Here is a 17,205-nt window from a genome sequence, read left to right as displayed (position 1 = left end):
TCTCAACCTGCCGAGCTATTCTTCTGCCACTTCAGTCTCCGAGCCCACTTTCAGCAAGAATTCCCCACCCTGCACCAAGGATCTCTTCTCCTATCTCCAACCCCCCTCTCTTTCTTGGACACCCCAATCTAGTTCTCTGCCTGCCCTGGATATTTCCATTTCCAATTGGTGAGGAGACATCAACCAGCTCAATTTCAACATTCCTCACTCCTCCTCAAATCTTACCCCATCTGAAACCCAGCCCTCCACTCTCTCCACACCAATTCCAATCTTGCAGGAAAAGGGCGAGCTGTTGTAGTGTGGTGGGCTGATCTCTACCTTGCTAAAGCTAGGCGCAGCTGTTAGACACCTTCTCTTACCCACTTCTCAAAGAAGATCCCATTCTGGACCATCAGTAAACTGCCTTCTTCAGCACCATCACTGACCTCATCAATTCTGGAGAACTCCCATCCACAGCCACCAAACTCATAATTCTCTCACCCCACACTGCTCGCTTCAACCTCCTACCCAAGATCCACAAATCTGACTGTACAGCTAGGGCCATTGTCTCTGCTTGCTCCTGCACAACTGAGCTCGGCTCATACCTTGATTCCATTCTATCCCCCTTGGTTTAGTCCCATCCCACCTACATCTGCAACATTTCTCATGCTCTGGACCTACTCACTAACTTTCAATTCCCTGGCCCTCACCACTTCATTTTCACCTTGGACGTCCAGTCCATATACACCCATCAAAAATGTTTTAAAGCTCTCCGATTCTTTCTCAATGGAAGAACTAACCACTTCCCCTCCCCCACCCTCCTGCATCCGGCAGAACTGGTCCTTACCATCAATAATTTCTCCTTCGGCTCCTCCCACTTTTCCCAGGCACAATAGGTAGCCATGGACAACCTCATGGGCCCTAGTTTTGCCTGCCTTTTCAATGGCTACATAGAACAGTCCATGTTCCAAGCCTTTCCTAGTAATGCTCCCCAATTCATCCTCCACAATATTGACAACTACGTTGGTACCGTTGACTGACAACTGCTATAAACCTACCGATTCCCATGGCTATCTTGACTATACTGCTTCCTACCCTGTCTCCTGTAAAAATGCTATTCCCTTTCTCATTTTCTTCATTCATTTCCCCGACATCCACATGCACCCCACCTTCCTGCTGCCTTAACAGTGATAGAGTTTGCTTGTTTTACCTACTATTCCATGGGCTTCCACATCCAAAACATCATTCTCCACATCTTTCGACATCTCTGAAGGGACCCTACCACCAAACATATCTTTACCTCTCCACCTCTCTCTGCTTTCTGCTGGGATTGATTTTGTGTCCATTTGCCTCTCTCCACTAAGCTCCCTCCCAGCACTTATCCCTGCAAGTGGCCAAAGTACTAAACCTGACCATTCACCTCCTTCCTCTCCTCCATTCAGGGCCCCAAATGGTCCTTCCTGTGAATCTACTGGCGCTGTCTATTATGTCCAATGCTTCTGCTGCAGCCTCCTCTACGTTGGTGAGACTGCTTCATCAAGTTCCTTTGTTCCATCTGCCAAAACTGGAACTTACTGTTGGCCAAACATTTTAATCCTAATTCCCATTCCCATACAGACATGTCAGTCCATGCCTCCTCTTGTGCCATGATGAGGCCACCCTCTGTGTGGAGGAGCAACATCTTATATTCTGTTGGGGTAACCTCCAACTTGATAGCATGAATACGATTTCACCTTCTGCTAAAAAAATACATGCACACTTCTTCTATTCCATACTATGGCCTGTTAGAAAATTAATATATGTACTTTGATAATAAATTTATTTTGAACTTAGAACTTCTCACCTGAGTATCAGCTCCTGCTGGTGCCCCTCCTCCATCTTGTTCTCCTATGGTCCACTCTCCTCTCCTATCAGATGCCTTCCTCTCCAGTCCTTTACCTTCCCTACCCACCTGGCTTCACTATCACCTTCCAGCTATTCCCCCTTCCCCTCCATGCAACTTTTCATTCTGGCATCTTCCCCCCCCCCCCCCCCCGTCATTAAAAGTCCTTTAAAAGGGTCTTGCGCCTGAAATATCAATTGTTTGTTCATTTCTATTGATGCTGCCTGACCTGCTGAGTTCCTCCAGCATTTTGTGCATGTTGCTTGGATTTCCATCATCTGCAGAATGTCTTGTGTTTAAGAATAAGGTGATTTGGCAGATAGATACGAGGCTGAAGAACTGGTGCCAGGACAGCATTTCGGATCTTTGGAATATTGGGAACTCTTCTGGGGAAGGTAGTAGGCCTCCTTTTGTCTCGATAGACCATGGATTTGCACCTTGGAAAGTTTCCAGGGCACAAGCCTGGTCAAGGTTGGGTTTTTTTTTATGGAAGACCGGCAGGTACCCAAGCTGCAAGTCTTCCCTCTGCACACCACCAGTGTTGTCCAAGGGAAGGGCATTAGAACTGGGGAAGGTATGACCTGTACAAAAAGGATAGGTTACACCTGAACTCAAGGAGACCAATATTGATGCAGGCATGTTTGCTAGAGTTGTTGGGGAGAGTTTGAACTAATTTGGCAGGAGTTTGGGAACCAGAGTGATAGAGCTGAGGATGAGACAGTTGGTATACCGGATGCAGTGTGTAGTGAGGAAAGACAGGCAGATGATAAGACAAAATTGCAGTTATTGGGATGAGATGAAGTGCAACAGGGGGCCAAAATTGAAAAGGGTGATGAATATAGGACTGAAGATGTTATATTTGAATGCACACAGTATTCAGATTCAGTTTATTGTCATTTAGAAACCACAAATACAATGCAGTTAAAAAATGAGACAACGTTCCTCCAGAATGATATCACGAAAGCACATGACAAAACAGAGTACACCAGAAAATCCACATAACGTTTGGCAATCCCCAATCCAGAGTCCAAAGAGGCTGCTGTGTATTAATATCGCGCTACCATCTTAGCGCGTTCCCCGGAAAGGAGCTCCAAATCCACCAGACAAAACAAGACCAAAAACTAAAGCTACAAGACCTGCACAAAACCACATAGTTACAACAGTGCAAACAATAGCATAATTGATTAAAAAACAGACCATGGGCATAGTAAAAATAGTCCAAAAAATAGTCTGGCACAGCCTCTCTGAGCACCATCCTCTGGAATAAACTGACTGATCCTGTAGCACAGTTAGAGTTTGGCAAGTATGATGCTGAGTATCGCTGAGTTGTGGCTGAAAGAAGATCACATCCAAGTATACCCAGGATACAGTGTCTTGAAAAGATAGGCAGGTAGGCAGAAGGGGTTAGGTGGCTCTGCAGGTAAAAAGGATCAGAAGATATAGAATCTTTCTGGGTAGAGTTAAGAAACTATAAAGGGAAAAAGACCCTGATGGGAGTTGCATACAGGCCTGTGACCAGTGGATGTGGGCTACAAGTTACAATGGGAGTTAGAAAAGGCATGTCAAAAGCACAATGTCATGATAATCATGGCAGATTTCAACATGCAGGTAAATTAGGAAAATCAAGTTGGTGCTGGATCCTAAGAGGGGGATTTTGTAGAATGCCTACAAGATGGCTTTTTAGAGCAGCTTGTGGTTGAGATCACTGGGGAGATTCTGGATTGTGTGTTATTTAGTGATCCAGATTTGAATAGGGAGCTTAAGGTAAAGGAACCCTTCAGAGTCGATGATCATAATATGATACAATTCACCCTGCAATTTAAGAAGTCAGATATATCAGTAGGACAGTGGAGTAAAGAAAATTACAGAGGAATGAGAGAAGAGCTGGCCAAAGTTGATTAGAGGAGGACCCTGGCAGGGATGAAGGCAGCACAACAATGGCTGGAGTTTTGGGGGAGCAATTTGGAAAGTAATTTGGGATTTATCAGATAGATAGATCCCAAATATGAAGCATTCTGAAGAGGGGATAAGACAAATGTGGCTGACAAAGCAAAAGAGAGGGCATATAATATTGTAAAAATTAGTGGGAAGGTAGAGGATTAGGAAGCTTTCGAAAACCAACAGAAGGCAACTAAAAAAGCCATAAAGGGAGCAAAGGTTAAGATTAAAAGGTAAGCTAACCAATAATATAAAAGGTGATACAAGAAGATTTTTTCAGATATATAAAGATAAAAGAGAGACAAGCGTAGATATCGGACTGCTGGAGAATGACAGTGGAGAAGTAATAATGGAAGACAAGGGAATGGCAGATGAACTTCATAAGTATTTTATGTCAGTATTCACCGTGGAAGACACTAGCAGAAATGTGGGAGTGTCAGGGGGTAGAAATGAGTGCTATTGCTATTACTAAAGAGAAGCTGCTTGGGAAGCTGGGATGTCTGAGAGTAGTTAAGTCACCTCAACCAGGTTGACAACACCCCAGGATTCTGAAGGAAGTAGCTGAAGTGATTGTGAAGGTACTTAATGGTCTTTCAAGAATCATTAGTATCTGGAATGGTTCCAGAGGACTGGAAAATTGCAATGTTACTCCACTTTTTAAGAAGAGAGAGAGGCAGAAGAAAAGAAATTATAAGCCTGTTAGCTTGACTTCAATGATTGGTAAGATATTGGAGTCTATTATTAAGTGGTTTCATGGAGGCACAAACATGACAAGTCAGCATGGTTTCCTTAATGGGATATCTTGCCTGATAAACCTGTTGGAATACTTTGAGGAAATAACAGGTAGGAAATAGGCAGAAGAGAGTCAGTGAATATTGTTTTGGATGAAGAATTGATGGCTTTGTGACCAAGTTTTCAGACATTACAAAGATTGCTAGAGAGAAAGCATGGTGTCTGCAGAAGGACTTAGACAGATTGGTACAATAGGCAAAGAAGTGGCAAATGGAATATAGTGTAGGGAAGTGAAAGTTATGCACTTTGGAAGAAGGAATAAAGTTTTAGACTTTTTTTTAAAATGGGAGAAAATTCAAAAATCAGGGGTGCAAAGGATCCTTGTGGAAGATTCCCGAAAGGTTAACTTGTAGGTTTAGCCAGTGGTGAGGAAGGCAAATGCCATGTTAGCATTTATTTCCAAAAGGACTAGAATACAGAAGTAAGGATGTAATGCTGAGGCTTTATAAGACTTAGGTCAGAGCACACTTGGGAGTATTATGAGCAGTTTTGGGCCACTTAGGTAAAAAAAAGATGTGCTGGCATTGGAGTGGGTCCAGAGGAGGTTTACAAGAATGATGCCTGATATGAAAGAGTTAACATATGAGGTGTTCCTGATGTCTCTGGCCCTTTACTTGCTGGAGTTTGAAAGAGTAGGGGGATCATACCAAATATTGAAATGATGAGTGGGAGTAGATATGGGGAGGATGTTTCCTATAGTGGGGGAATCTGCGACAAGAGGGCACAATTTCAGAATAGAGAAACATCCATTTAGATCAGTGATGAAAAAATATTTCTTTAGCTAGTGAGGGATGAATCTGTGGAATTCTTTGCCACAGTTGACTGTCCAGGCCAGGTCATTGGGTATATTTAAGACAGAAGTTGACAGGTTCTTAATTAAATCAGAGTGCTAAAGGTTACAGGTTGAAGGAAGGAGAATAGTGTGGAGAGGGATAATAAATCAACAATGATGGAATGGTGAAGCAGACTCGATGGCTTAATTCTGCTCCTGTGTGCTATGGTCTTATAACAACAGAATATACAGTAGGTCAACTGGGAAAGCAGGCCAAAGAAGGACAGATAGAGTTTAACCTAGTGATGCACCATCAATAACTCTCAGACAGGAAGTGAATGATAGGCTTTCATTAGCAGCAAAAAGGGAGCACGACATCTCGGAGACTGAGGGAGGAGCAGTGCCCCAATCCCCTTTATCCAGGGGTCTGTGTGAGGAGCCACAGGAGCAGTCAGCAGAGGGGCGTGTCCAGACAGGTATACATAGTTTACCACACCTAGACAAGTGAAAAGTGTGCATTTTGGTTAAACCAGGGCATGTCTTACATAGTAAATACCATGATTCCGGAGAGGGTTGTAGGACAGAGAAACGTCAGGCACATCCATAATTCCCTGAAGGTGACAGATCAGATTGGCAGGTTGGTGATAAAAGTATCTGGCATGCTTGCCTTCATCTGACAGGACACTGAGTGCAGGAGTTGGGGTGTCACGATACAGTTGTACAAAATGTTGTTGAGACCACACCTGGCATATTGTGTGTAGTTCTGGTGTCCTTGTTTGCAGGTAGCATGTCTTTATATCTGAAAGGGTGCAAAATAAAATTCACAAGGCTGTTACTAAGACTGGAGGGCTTGAATTACAAGAAAAGACTGGACTTTTTACCTGGAGGGTTGAGGCTGACAGATGAGTTTATAGAGATTTTACGATATCATGAAGGTCATTGATGAGGTGAAGGGTCACAGTCTTTTTCTCAAGCTAGAGTGTATTGAGGGGGGAGATGTTAAGGTGAAACTGTAATGGTGCATGGAACACACTGCCAGAGGTGGGTGTAATTAGAAAGTTTGACAGGCATATCAGCAAATGCATGAATAGAAAAGGTTTAGAGCAGGGATCCAAACCCAGGGTTCACGGACCACTTGCTTAAAGGTATTGGTCCACGGCATAAAAAAGGTGGAACCTCTGTTTATCAATTTATTTATTTATTTATTGATTGGCATAATAAAGAGTAAGCCTTCCAACCCTTTGAGCCATGCTGCCCAGCAATCTCTATAATTACACTGGTCCAATGAAATAATGGCCACGCATCATACAGATGTCCTTGAAGATTTATTTTTATCTCTCTCTCTCTCCAGCAGACACCATGAAAACTACAAAAGAAAAGGGACACAAAAGGTTTGAAGCATACATCTCTCAGTCTTTTAAAGTCTCTCAAGCTAGCGTCCACCAATAAACAGGCCCAAAACACGTTAGCACAACAGAAGTGTGCTGAAGTCAAATAAAATCACTGAAAACGTATCACACATCAACAACATCATACACAATATAAAAAAAATAAAAATATTTGCGCAATTACGGTGTGTGCCTCTTGGACCACATGCAGAATACGTCTTTCTCTGCATCCACGTTGGTTCTGACCCATAATGCCACAGTCACGCTCTTACTAAACTCTGGTCATGTGACCTGTTACACTCTACATTAAATAAAACCTTACATAAAGAGCACAAAATTCTTAATCAAACAATATTTTAAGGTGATCTGTTTTAAACAAATTTTTTTATCAATGTTACCTTTTTAACATTTTATTTATTACATTTTAATCTTTTTTTTATGGCTTTATGAACTCAAATAATCATGAATTTATGACAGAAATATATAAAATAAACATCTCAATGAAACATGTCTCTGAGACAGTTACAATCCCCCAATTTAATCCTGGCCTAATCACGGGACAATTTACAATGACTAATTAACCCACCAACCAATACGTCTTTGGAATGTGGGAGGGAACCCACGCAGTCACAGGAAAAATGTACAAACTCTCTACAGACAGTGGCAGGAATTGAACCTGGGTCACTGGACCTGTAAAGCGTTGTGCTAACCACTACACAACTGTGCCGCTTCTCCCACTTAGAAGGATACAGGCCAAGTATAGGCAGATGAAACTAGTTTAGATAGGCAACTTAGTTGACATGGTGAGTTGAGTCTAAGGATCCATTTCTGTGCTTCGTTACTCTCTGGCTCCAGGAATTTAAAGAAAGAAGGAAAGCACTAAAACTGAAAATTAAGGGGGCTAAAGGACATGAAATTTCCTTAGCAAGTGAGATTAATGAGAATCCAAGGCCACTTTTACACCCAAATTAAGAGGAAGCAGCTTGCTAAGGAAAGGATATGTCCACTCAGTATTTGGGTGTATTCATGCATGCAGCCAAAGGGACTTGATAAGATCCTAAATGAGTCCTTCACATCAGTATTCACCAAGGAAAAGAAAATTAATTAATGATGGTGATATCAGGGAAGTAGAATGTCGATAATCTAGTGCATAGTGATATTAAAAGGAGGAGGTGCTGAAAGACATTAAGATGGATATGTCTCCAGCATCAAAGGCAGTCTATCGCAGAATACAAATGGAGCACTGGGGCAGACGCTGCTGGGGTCTTGACAATGATCCTTTGCATCCCATTTCACCAGGGGTGAAGTCCCAGAAGAGTGGAAAACAGACAATACTTTTCCTTTGTATAAGGTCAGAAGGGTCAAACCAGGAAGTTACTGGCTGGTGAACCCTACATCAGCGATATGGAGACCATTCCTCAGAAAAGGATTTACTCACATTGGGGGAAGAATGGACTTGTTAGGAATAATCACCAGGGCTCTATGCAAGGCAAGTCCTGTATCACAGAGGTGACTGAGTTTTTTTGAGGCAGACCAAAGATGATTGATTAGATAGATAGATAGATACTTACATGCAGCAGCTGTACAAAACTATGGTTATGACATATCTGGAGTACTGTCTGCAGTTCTGGTCACCACACTATGGAAGGATAATGGAGACTTTTGAGAGGGTGCAGAATGTTGTCTGGATCAGTGTGTATTAACTAGAAATAAAGACTGGATAATTGCTTTTCCTGGAACACCACAGGCTGATGGGCAACCTGAAAGTAATATTAAAAAAATGATGAGAAACATTAATAAAGTAGGTAGTCTTCTCAGGGTAGAAATACAAACAGCATAGGATTAAGGCAAGAGGGGCAAACTTTAAAGGATATCTGGTAGGTGCCTGATATCATGAGCCTGCGGGCCTCCACAGTGAGTGTAGGGCTTCTAGGCTTCTCAAGCACCTGCATTTACTAATTGTTGTCTTAACTAGAGTCGTTAAGCCCTTGTGCTTTCTGTTTAATCTTCTCATGTTAATTTTGACTAGCACGGGTTTTCAGCCGGCTGTGATTATTTAAAGTGGACTCCCAATTAATACTTATCGAGGGGTCCTTATATGTTTGGAGAATGATTCAGCTCATGATGTCGTTCGTTCAAGTTACCAATGTTCAGCTGGAATTCCAATGAATAACCTTTTGTTTCTGTCTCAACATGGGAGCCCATTGTTCCTCCGCACCTGGGTTCAGCTGTTTGTCAGTGCACACTGTGACAGCCGGAATGTGCTGCCAGGGAAGGTTGCAGAGATAGATATGATAGTAAGAGGCATTTAGACAGACTCTTGAACAAGTAGGGAATAGAGGGCATTAGTTAGCTGGCATCATGATTGGAACAGGTATAGTGAGTCAAAGGGCTTATTCCTGCCTTGTACTATTTTATGTTCTATGTAAAAGTTAAATTAGTTGTTGTGAACTAGGTGACTTACTTAAAACCACAAAACTTACTGATCTACTATCCTGAGGTGTATATTTGGATAAAATGAAGAAAAAAGGATCTTTCCAGATCCTGCCACAGATGTGGGAGTCTTATTTCAATCCTTTATTTGTAATTCAGTACTTCTGACAGTTTGGGAATATTGTGATTGATTAATGTTCTTCTATCATATACTAATGAATTATTACTTCTGTTGACTGATGAAAAGTCAAATATTTATGATGGTGTTTATGGAATACACTATTTTGAGAAGAACTGAGGATATCTATTTGAGGGATGGGGTAACTGGATTTAAAAACTTCAATTATCAAATATTTTAACAAAACAGGTATATAACATAAGGAATCACAGTAACTGGTTTGCGCACCACAAAATGCCACAAATACTAACAAGACCAAAACAAAAACACAGATAATCAGCTGAGCAATGAATAGTTATCAGGTTATCGGGATGACCCAGGCCTTACTGTTCAAGTTACACTCTGGGCTTCTTTACATCTAGCTTACATTCTTTACATTCAGCTTAAAGTCTTAGTTCAAGTCTTAGTTCAAAATCTTATTAGAAAGAAATCTCAACTAACAATACACTCTGGATTTTGTAATCAGATATGAAAAATTCAACCCAGAGCCTTGCAACTTGGAGCACTTCAGTGCCAGAGAAAGCTCTGCATTACAGAAATAAAATTTCAACTGAAAGCCATCCCAAATAAAATAATTGGAGCCTTGGTGTAATAATGAAGCCCTCCAGTCCCTCTGTAGAGATATTGAGGTAAAGGCACAACATTGTAAGATTTTGGTATCCTATTGAACCGAGCACCGTGGCGTACGTTCACGTGCAGTCTAACAGATGAACAAACTATTGAATGCATAAGAGCCACGTAAGTGGAGACACCTGCAAAACATGCCAAAGAATTTGTGCTGGTTTGTATTGTAAGTGTGTGTTGTGATGGAAATGAGAAAGGTTCTTTGCATCTCAAGGCAAGAGCTCTGGACACACAGTTTTAACAATAAGGAGTTTATTTACAAGGGGAGAAAAAGCTTGGGAACAACACAAGCGGCTACAGTATTCGTACAAAGGCGTTTAGAATAGGGGAGTGTGGGAAAAGTCAGGTCTGCAGTACAATACACGGGAAAACAGTGTGGGGATGGAGTACAAGTACACATACAAGCGGGGAAAAGTAACTACAATACTTGTCCCCCCCTTTGGCTATGGGCAAGCATGGCTCTTTGCTAAAGGGACAACAATAAACACTCCCACAACCCTATTCAATGCACACCTTACCTGGAGTGAAGCAGGGTGGTCCCTCAAGGATGGCAAAAGAGAGTGAGCCAAGCACACATAGCACCTTTTATAGGTCAGGGGGCCAACAGCTTGGTGCTAGACAGGTTAATCCTATTAAGGTGGCCAATGGTTAGATGTGCATTGGTTAGTTGAGAGGGGCGAAATGTCGACTGGCAGGTGGTGTGACTTCCGATCAGGTGAGGGCAGTGTTGTCACGGGACAGGCACAGCTCTCTGGTTACAGTGTGCTGTACGGTCTTCCAGTTGTGCCAAAGGCAGGGATTCTGACCATGAACAAAAAGCAAATCAGGGAGGAAAAGCTGCTCCAAGCATGAAGGAGATCACCTATGCCAGTTTAGTGTAATGACATGCTTTAACTACGAAAGACATGCATATCACCTCAGTGTGTAGGATTAGACACAGGACGGCAAGCCAACAATAATGTCAACAAATACGATCTTGGAGTAAGGGGAATGTTAACAACAGCAAACCACAAGGGAGAGATTTGTTTGACATTAAAGCTGATAAACATCTTGAAACATCTTAGAAGATACTTGCTCCACCAGCAGCAATAACAGAAAATCTAGCGATTTCAAAACTGAAGTGAAAGTTAAAGATCAGCATATTGACATTAATATCAACATGGCTGCCGAATACCTGAATATGGGCAAAGCTCATACATTCGGAGAAAGGCGCATACATTAGGAGTTTCGTCAAAATGCTATTAGCAAAGAGCACAATGAACCTGAAGATATTCTGGTGAGACAGTTTTCCAGGCGCCATGTAGGACAAAATCGGTTTTAATTGGTATAATGTTGAACAGATTACAGAATCACTTTAATCCAACTTTCAAGGAAAAAACTAAAAATTCAGGACCAAAAACAAACAGAATTTAGGGTTATATACAAACTCTCAACAGAGCTGAGGAAAATAGGCAAATCCCTTTGCAATGTTGTAGGCTTCGATTTGGGGTTAGGATTAGGCTTTAATGGTATAGGGCATTGCCTCAGCCGTACATCCTTGCTTTTATATTCTAGTCCACTCAAAATGAATTCTAACATTGCATTTGCCTTCCATACCACCATCTCAAACTGCAAGGTAATCTTCTTGGAATCCTTTGTGAGGACTCCCGAGTCCCTTTGCACCTCTGATTTCTGAGTTTTCTTCTCATTTAGAAAATGTTTTACAAGGTCACTGGTGAAGAAGTTGCTGGAGCACCTAAAACTGGAATCCGACTTTGAAAAAATAAAGGATTGTTGATTTAAGGTAGGTACAGGGGATTTAACTTTCCCTCTCTTGCTTTTGGAGCTCTTTCTCAGAGGGCACTGGAAACTGTCTGAACATCATTAAGTCAGGGGTTGATAAATTCTTAACAAAAGAAAGTGTCAAAGATTACCATGGAAAGACAGATGGTGAAGTCAGGTCAGGCTTGATCTAACTAAAGGGCAGAGCAGGGATGATGGGCTGAACAGTAGTTCATATGTTCATATGTAAACGCATTAAGCTGAAAAATTAGGCCCATCTTGTGCCTTATGTACAATGTTGTTGCACCTGTATACCAAATTGACAGGGGCCAAGTTCTTTACTCGTACCTAATGTAGTGAAGCCTAAGCATATTAAGTTGCATCAATTCAAACAATACACAGTAGTGCTTTTGTCTAAACTGCAAGACTTGAATGGCTAATTTCAATTATCATGTGACTTGAAACAGGAAAATTATTCAGCTTTGCAAAGGTTATAAAGTCGAACTCAGTTGAGTTATGGACAATGCACAATATCTTTACCCACCTTCCATGATCTGGGTGCTAAAATAACAGGGACCAAAATTGGATCTGATCCATACATCTACACAATTAAGCTTTTACACAGGTTGCCATGCTATCTAACAAACATCACCAGTACAGGGCTTTATACCAACCTGCCTCAGAGAGATGAGTCATCACTGACTTCATCTGCCTCAGAGAGAGAGGAGACATCACTGAGTTCACCTAGACCTGGGTGGACGAATGTGTGCCCTAGAGAAGATAACAAGTTCTCCCAACCTGAAGTCCTGGTTGAACCTGCAGATTTGCATTCTGCTGAGAGCTAATATGTGGCTTTCAAAATCCTACAAGGAATCCAGGTATGACCTATGGAACACCGTAGAGAGAGTGAGAAGGTGAAATCAGAGCCACAACTGGATGCATGACAGCCGTGGCAGGGTTTGCATGCCGTTACTAACTAAAAGGTGAAACCTAACAGCATAATTTACAGTGGTGCTTCACTTTCTCAATGAGCTTACTGACTTTCATGTACATTTTGAAAGAGTGAATAACATTACATCCGGTGACCCTCTGATCTCTGTCTTGTGGGCAATGTCAAAACATCCTTCAAGAAGCAAGGTTTCAGGCCCTGGTGACAGACTTGGTCGGGCACTGAAAAGCTATGCCGACCAACTGGCTGGAGAGTTGGTCAGCATAGTTGCACTTACAACTACTGTGATGAAATGCTTTGAGAGGTTGGTTATGGCAAGAATTGACTCCTGCCTGAACATGGACCTTGATCCACTGCATTTTGCCTACTACCACAACAGGTCTACTGCAGATGCAATCTCACAGGCTTCGGAGCACCTAGATGACAGCAAAACATACATCAGGCTGTTTTGAAGCAATTACATCTCAGCATAAAATACCAATTAGTACTCTCAGTACTAATCACCAAGCTTCAAAACCTGGGCCTCCATAACTCCCTCTACAATCGGGTCCTCACTCATCAGGAGATTCAGTCCCTATGGATCAGTAATAACATCTCCTCCTCACAGATGTCCAGCAAGGATGTATGCTTACCCCCACTGTTCTACTCTTTCTACACTCAGCACTGTGTAGCTCAATCTCCACCGACAAATTCACAGGTAACACCATTGTTAGAAAAATCTCACGTGTCAAAGAGGAGGCACACACGAGTGAGATAGATCAGCTGGTGGAGTGGAGTTGCAACAACAACCTTACACTCAACATCATCAAGACCAAGGAATTGATCGTGGACTTCAGGAAGAGGAAGTCAACAGAACATGTGTTGGTCCTCACTGAGGGATCTGCAATGGACAGGATGACCAGCTTTAAGTTCTGGTCGTTAATATCTCAGAGGATCTGTTTAGGCCTAACACATTAATGCACTCATGAAGAAGGCTCACTTTGTTAGGAGTTTGAGGAGGTGTGGTATATCACCAAAGATTCTTACAAATTTCTACAGTGGACAGTGGAGATCATTCTAACTGATTCATGACAGCCTTGTATGGAGGTTCCAATTCACAGGATCGCAAGAGGCTGCAGACGGTTGTAGAATCCATCACTTGCACCATCCTCCCCAACCTCCAGGACATCCTCAAGGGGTAGTGACTCAAGTCGAATGCCTCCATCATTAAGGAACTTCATCATGCCTTCTGTTCATTACTACATCAGCGAGGAGGTATAGAAGCCTAAAGACCCACACTCAGCAATCCATTTTCACTTTCTTCCCCTCCATCATCAGATTTCATAATGATCCATGAAGACAAGAACCCTACCCCATTTTTCTATTTGTTTTGCACTATTTATATATTTGTAATTTATTGTAATTTTATGCATTTGCACTCTGTTTCTGCTGCAAACAATAAATTTTGCATTTTGATAATTCTGAAAATGTATCTCTGCTAAAGACAAGACGTTAAACCTCACCTATGCAACAACTACAACAGAAGACAAATTGCTGTGAAAATTTGAAGAGAGGTACTGGAGTTTTCTCAGGCACTATATTAAAAGCAAATACCCCTTTGCTGTTGTGGTGTTCACCAAGCATGTCAACTAGCTTGCAGATATTTCACCGTAAGTCGAGGTGATGTCCTCAGTGCGCAGTGTCACCAACAACTGCACACTGTGGATGTCACCTCGACTGGTGATGAAACATCTGCAAGCTAATTGCCAAGCTCGGTGAACACCACAACATCAAACGCCTCAACCCCGGGCTACCAATATTCACCACAGTCCTAAACAGCTATTTGTTTATTTGGGCTTGAGGTGAGGGTGAACAGTCTACAATCATGCAAATAGGTTCAAATAATTTACAGCCATAAACCCAAGAACGTCTTCAAATTCCACATCTCTATTGGCTTGGTCTACTATTGGACCAGACTGCACTGATAGTTAGCTGGTAGTTTCATTCAGTAAGATGGACCATATTTAGATGCGGGAAAATGCAATCTCTTGCTTCACTTCTGGACTCCAAGGGAGTCTAGAAATGTCTTGAGCTGAGGCACAGAATACACTTGGTGCCTGGCTTCTCAGCTTTACGCCAGCCTTTGCAGGTGTACTTGGTGCACCTCCATTTAAGTAAGACTACCAACCTTCACGGTAAGTGATCGTTTTTTTATACTTTACTTTAATAACATTAATATTTTAAAATATCTTCAGTAACTTAAGTGTGTCTTAAAGTATAGTATCAATATTTAAATTTGATTCATTATTTTTTAATATTTTTTACACTCGTTCTAAGTTTCTGTGACCAGGACATAACAGAATGTGATGCTGTAAGAGGAAGGGAGAGCGCAGTGAACTGGAAAATGCAAATTTTGGAATAGAGGATGTAAACACTTGCAGGTTTTGTTTTAAAATTAGAATAGTACTTACATTAAGAATCAGATATACAGTAAATAAAACATGTTTTGTTTTTCCATCATTGCCCACATACTATTTTCATTATTGACTTGGATAGTGTATCAGTTAATCACCTCCCAGTTCAAACCATAATGCAAAAGATTACACAAGACAACGTTTTCCTTCAGTTCTCAGAGTGCTGGTGCCAATATCTCTTTCCTCTCTTTTCTTCACTCTCTCTTCTTATCTACTCCTACTGTATTCTTTTTGTGGATCTCTCTGCTCAGTAAGGGACATCATATTTCTTACTACACTTTGATGTTGCACTCTCCATGTCTTAATCTTACACTTTAAAAAACATCTAATTCAGCATTAGAGAACTTCTTCCACCAGAAAAACCAGAGCTGCTTTAAACATTTTTTGAGTAGTTCCAAATAGCTCATCTTTACAAGGCCAAAAGTCCACAAGATCTCAATTCCGGCAAGTTCAGGCAGGCTATAAAACCAGTGTTGATTTCTTTGCGTCGGTTGCTTCAAGGCAGAGTGGGTTAAAATCCCATTTCACCATTATGCTTTTTAATGCAGCCTGGTGACATCAAGATTCAAGCTCTGAAGAATCCTTTCACTGAGGCAATATTTCTGTCAAGATATAATTCTGCTGGAAGACTAATTTTAATTTTAAGTAGTTCTTCTTTATGAGATAAGTTCATTTCCATTAACCTTCATCTTATTCTGCACACATTATCATAAATATATCGTAATACCTTAATACATGCAACTTTATAAATAACTGTTTATCTTTAGTTAAATCCCTTGCATATCTTTACACCTCCAGCATAATTAAGACAATCCTTTGAGAGAAATGTTATACAAGTTAAATCAGTGTGGAGAATTGAACATCAGATTAAGATGCCACACAAGAACAAGCTGACTACTTATACACATTATTTATCTCACTGTAGGAACACTAAGCCACCATGTAATGACATCTCTGCTTATACCAAAAACTCAACATGAGCACCAGTCAACACATTAATTTGGGAATATATGTTTTGCCCAAGCACATAACCTTGGAAATTACAGACAATAATATAAATTCCCAAGTGCTGATACATTTCATACTTAAAGCCCTCATTTTAGTTCAGCTGATTAATATAGGGGCTTAAAATTTATTATAACTCCCACTGATTTCAATATTTATTCAGTTACCTTAATTCGGATTTATTGAGCCAGCTCTTTCACCGGCACAGTTCAGAAGAGAAAAATCAGGGGAGCAGACGCATTATTCAATAGAAATACAAGAATCTGAAGTTACTGATATCATGACAATTATTACAAAGAAATTAATTAAGAACACTGAATAAAACAAATAGATGATGTATTCCTGATTAAATTGCTCATTATTCATATTATTTTTGGTAACATTATCAAATCATGAACATTTTCAGCAGGAATATTGATCTACCATTGGTGAACATTTCTAATCCAGGACACATTAAAAACTACAACCTATTCAGTCAGCATCTTTCTTTCTGTATTTGTCAGCTGCTCCTTTGATTACAAAGCATTTTATTTCTACCTGCCAGCAGCAGTACTGCAGCTTATTCAGTGCATATATAAATCTGAGTGTTATTTTCACTGTACTGAAAGCTGGCAATCCTTAATTATTTGTTGTGTGATTTAGTTATTAATTAATTTGTTTATTTATTTAGAGAACAGGGTGTTACAGGCTGTTCTGGCCCCATGAATCACACCGTCCAACAACCCATATATTTAACACTAGACCAATCACAGGACAATTTACAATGAACAAATAACCTACTAACCCGTACATCTTTGGACTGTAGGAGGCCCCCTGTTCTATTCGCTTTACACTTACGACTGTGCGGCTAAACACAATTCCAATGCCTTACTCAAGTTTGCTGACAACACCACTGTCACAGGCCGAATCAAAGGTGGTGATATATCTTGATGGTTAGTCTCAATAGATCATGGATTTGCACCTTGTTAAGTTTCCAGGATGCAAGCCTGGGCAAGGTTTTTTTTATGGAAGACCGGCAGTTGCCCAAGCTGCAAGTCTCCCCTCTCCACTC

General features: G+C 41.1%; 1 long non-coding RNA gene across 2 annotated transcripts in view; it reads right to left on the bottom strand.

Annotated features, from left to right (window-relative positions):
- Nucleotides 1-8,506, bottom strand: part of LOC140723222 (uncharacterized) — a 52,287-nt gene extending 43,781 nt beyond the window's left edge. For both annotated transcript variants that reach the window (XR_012097838.1, XR_012097837.1), the window contains exon 1: nt 8,323-8,506. This is a non-coding gene — a long non-coding RNA (uncharacterized lncRNA). The remainder of the gene's footprint in view (nt 1-8,322) is intronic.
- Between the last annotated feature and the right edge of the window lie 8,699 nt (nt 8,507-17,205).

Source organism: Hemitrygon akajei, chromosome 3 (genome assembly GCF_048418815.1).
Source record: "Hemitrygon akajei chromosome 3, sHemAka1.3, whole genome shotgun sequence".
In the NCBI taxonomy this organism is placed as follows: domain Eukaryota; kingdom Metazoa; phylum Chordata; class Chondrichthyes; order Myliobatiformes; family Dasyatidae; genus Hemitrygon; species Hemitrygon akajei.
Note: the sequence above shows the minus strand (reverse complement) of the source record. Positions and strands in the feature narration are given on the sequence as shown.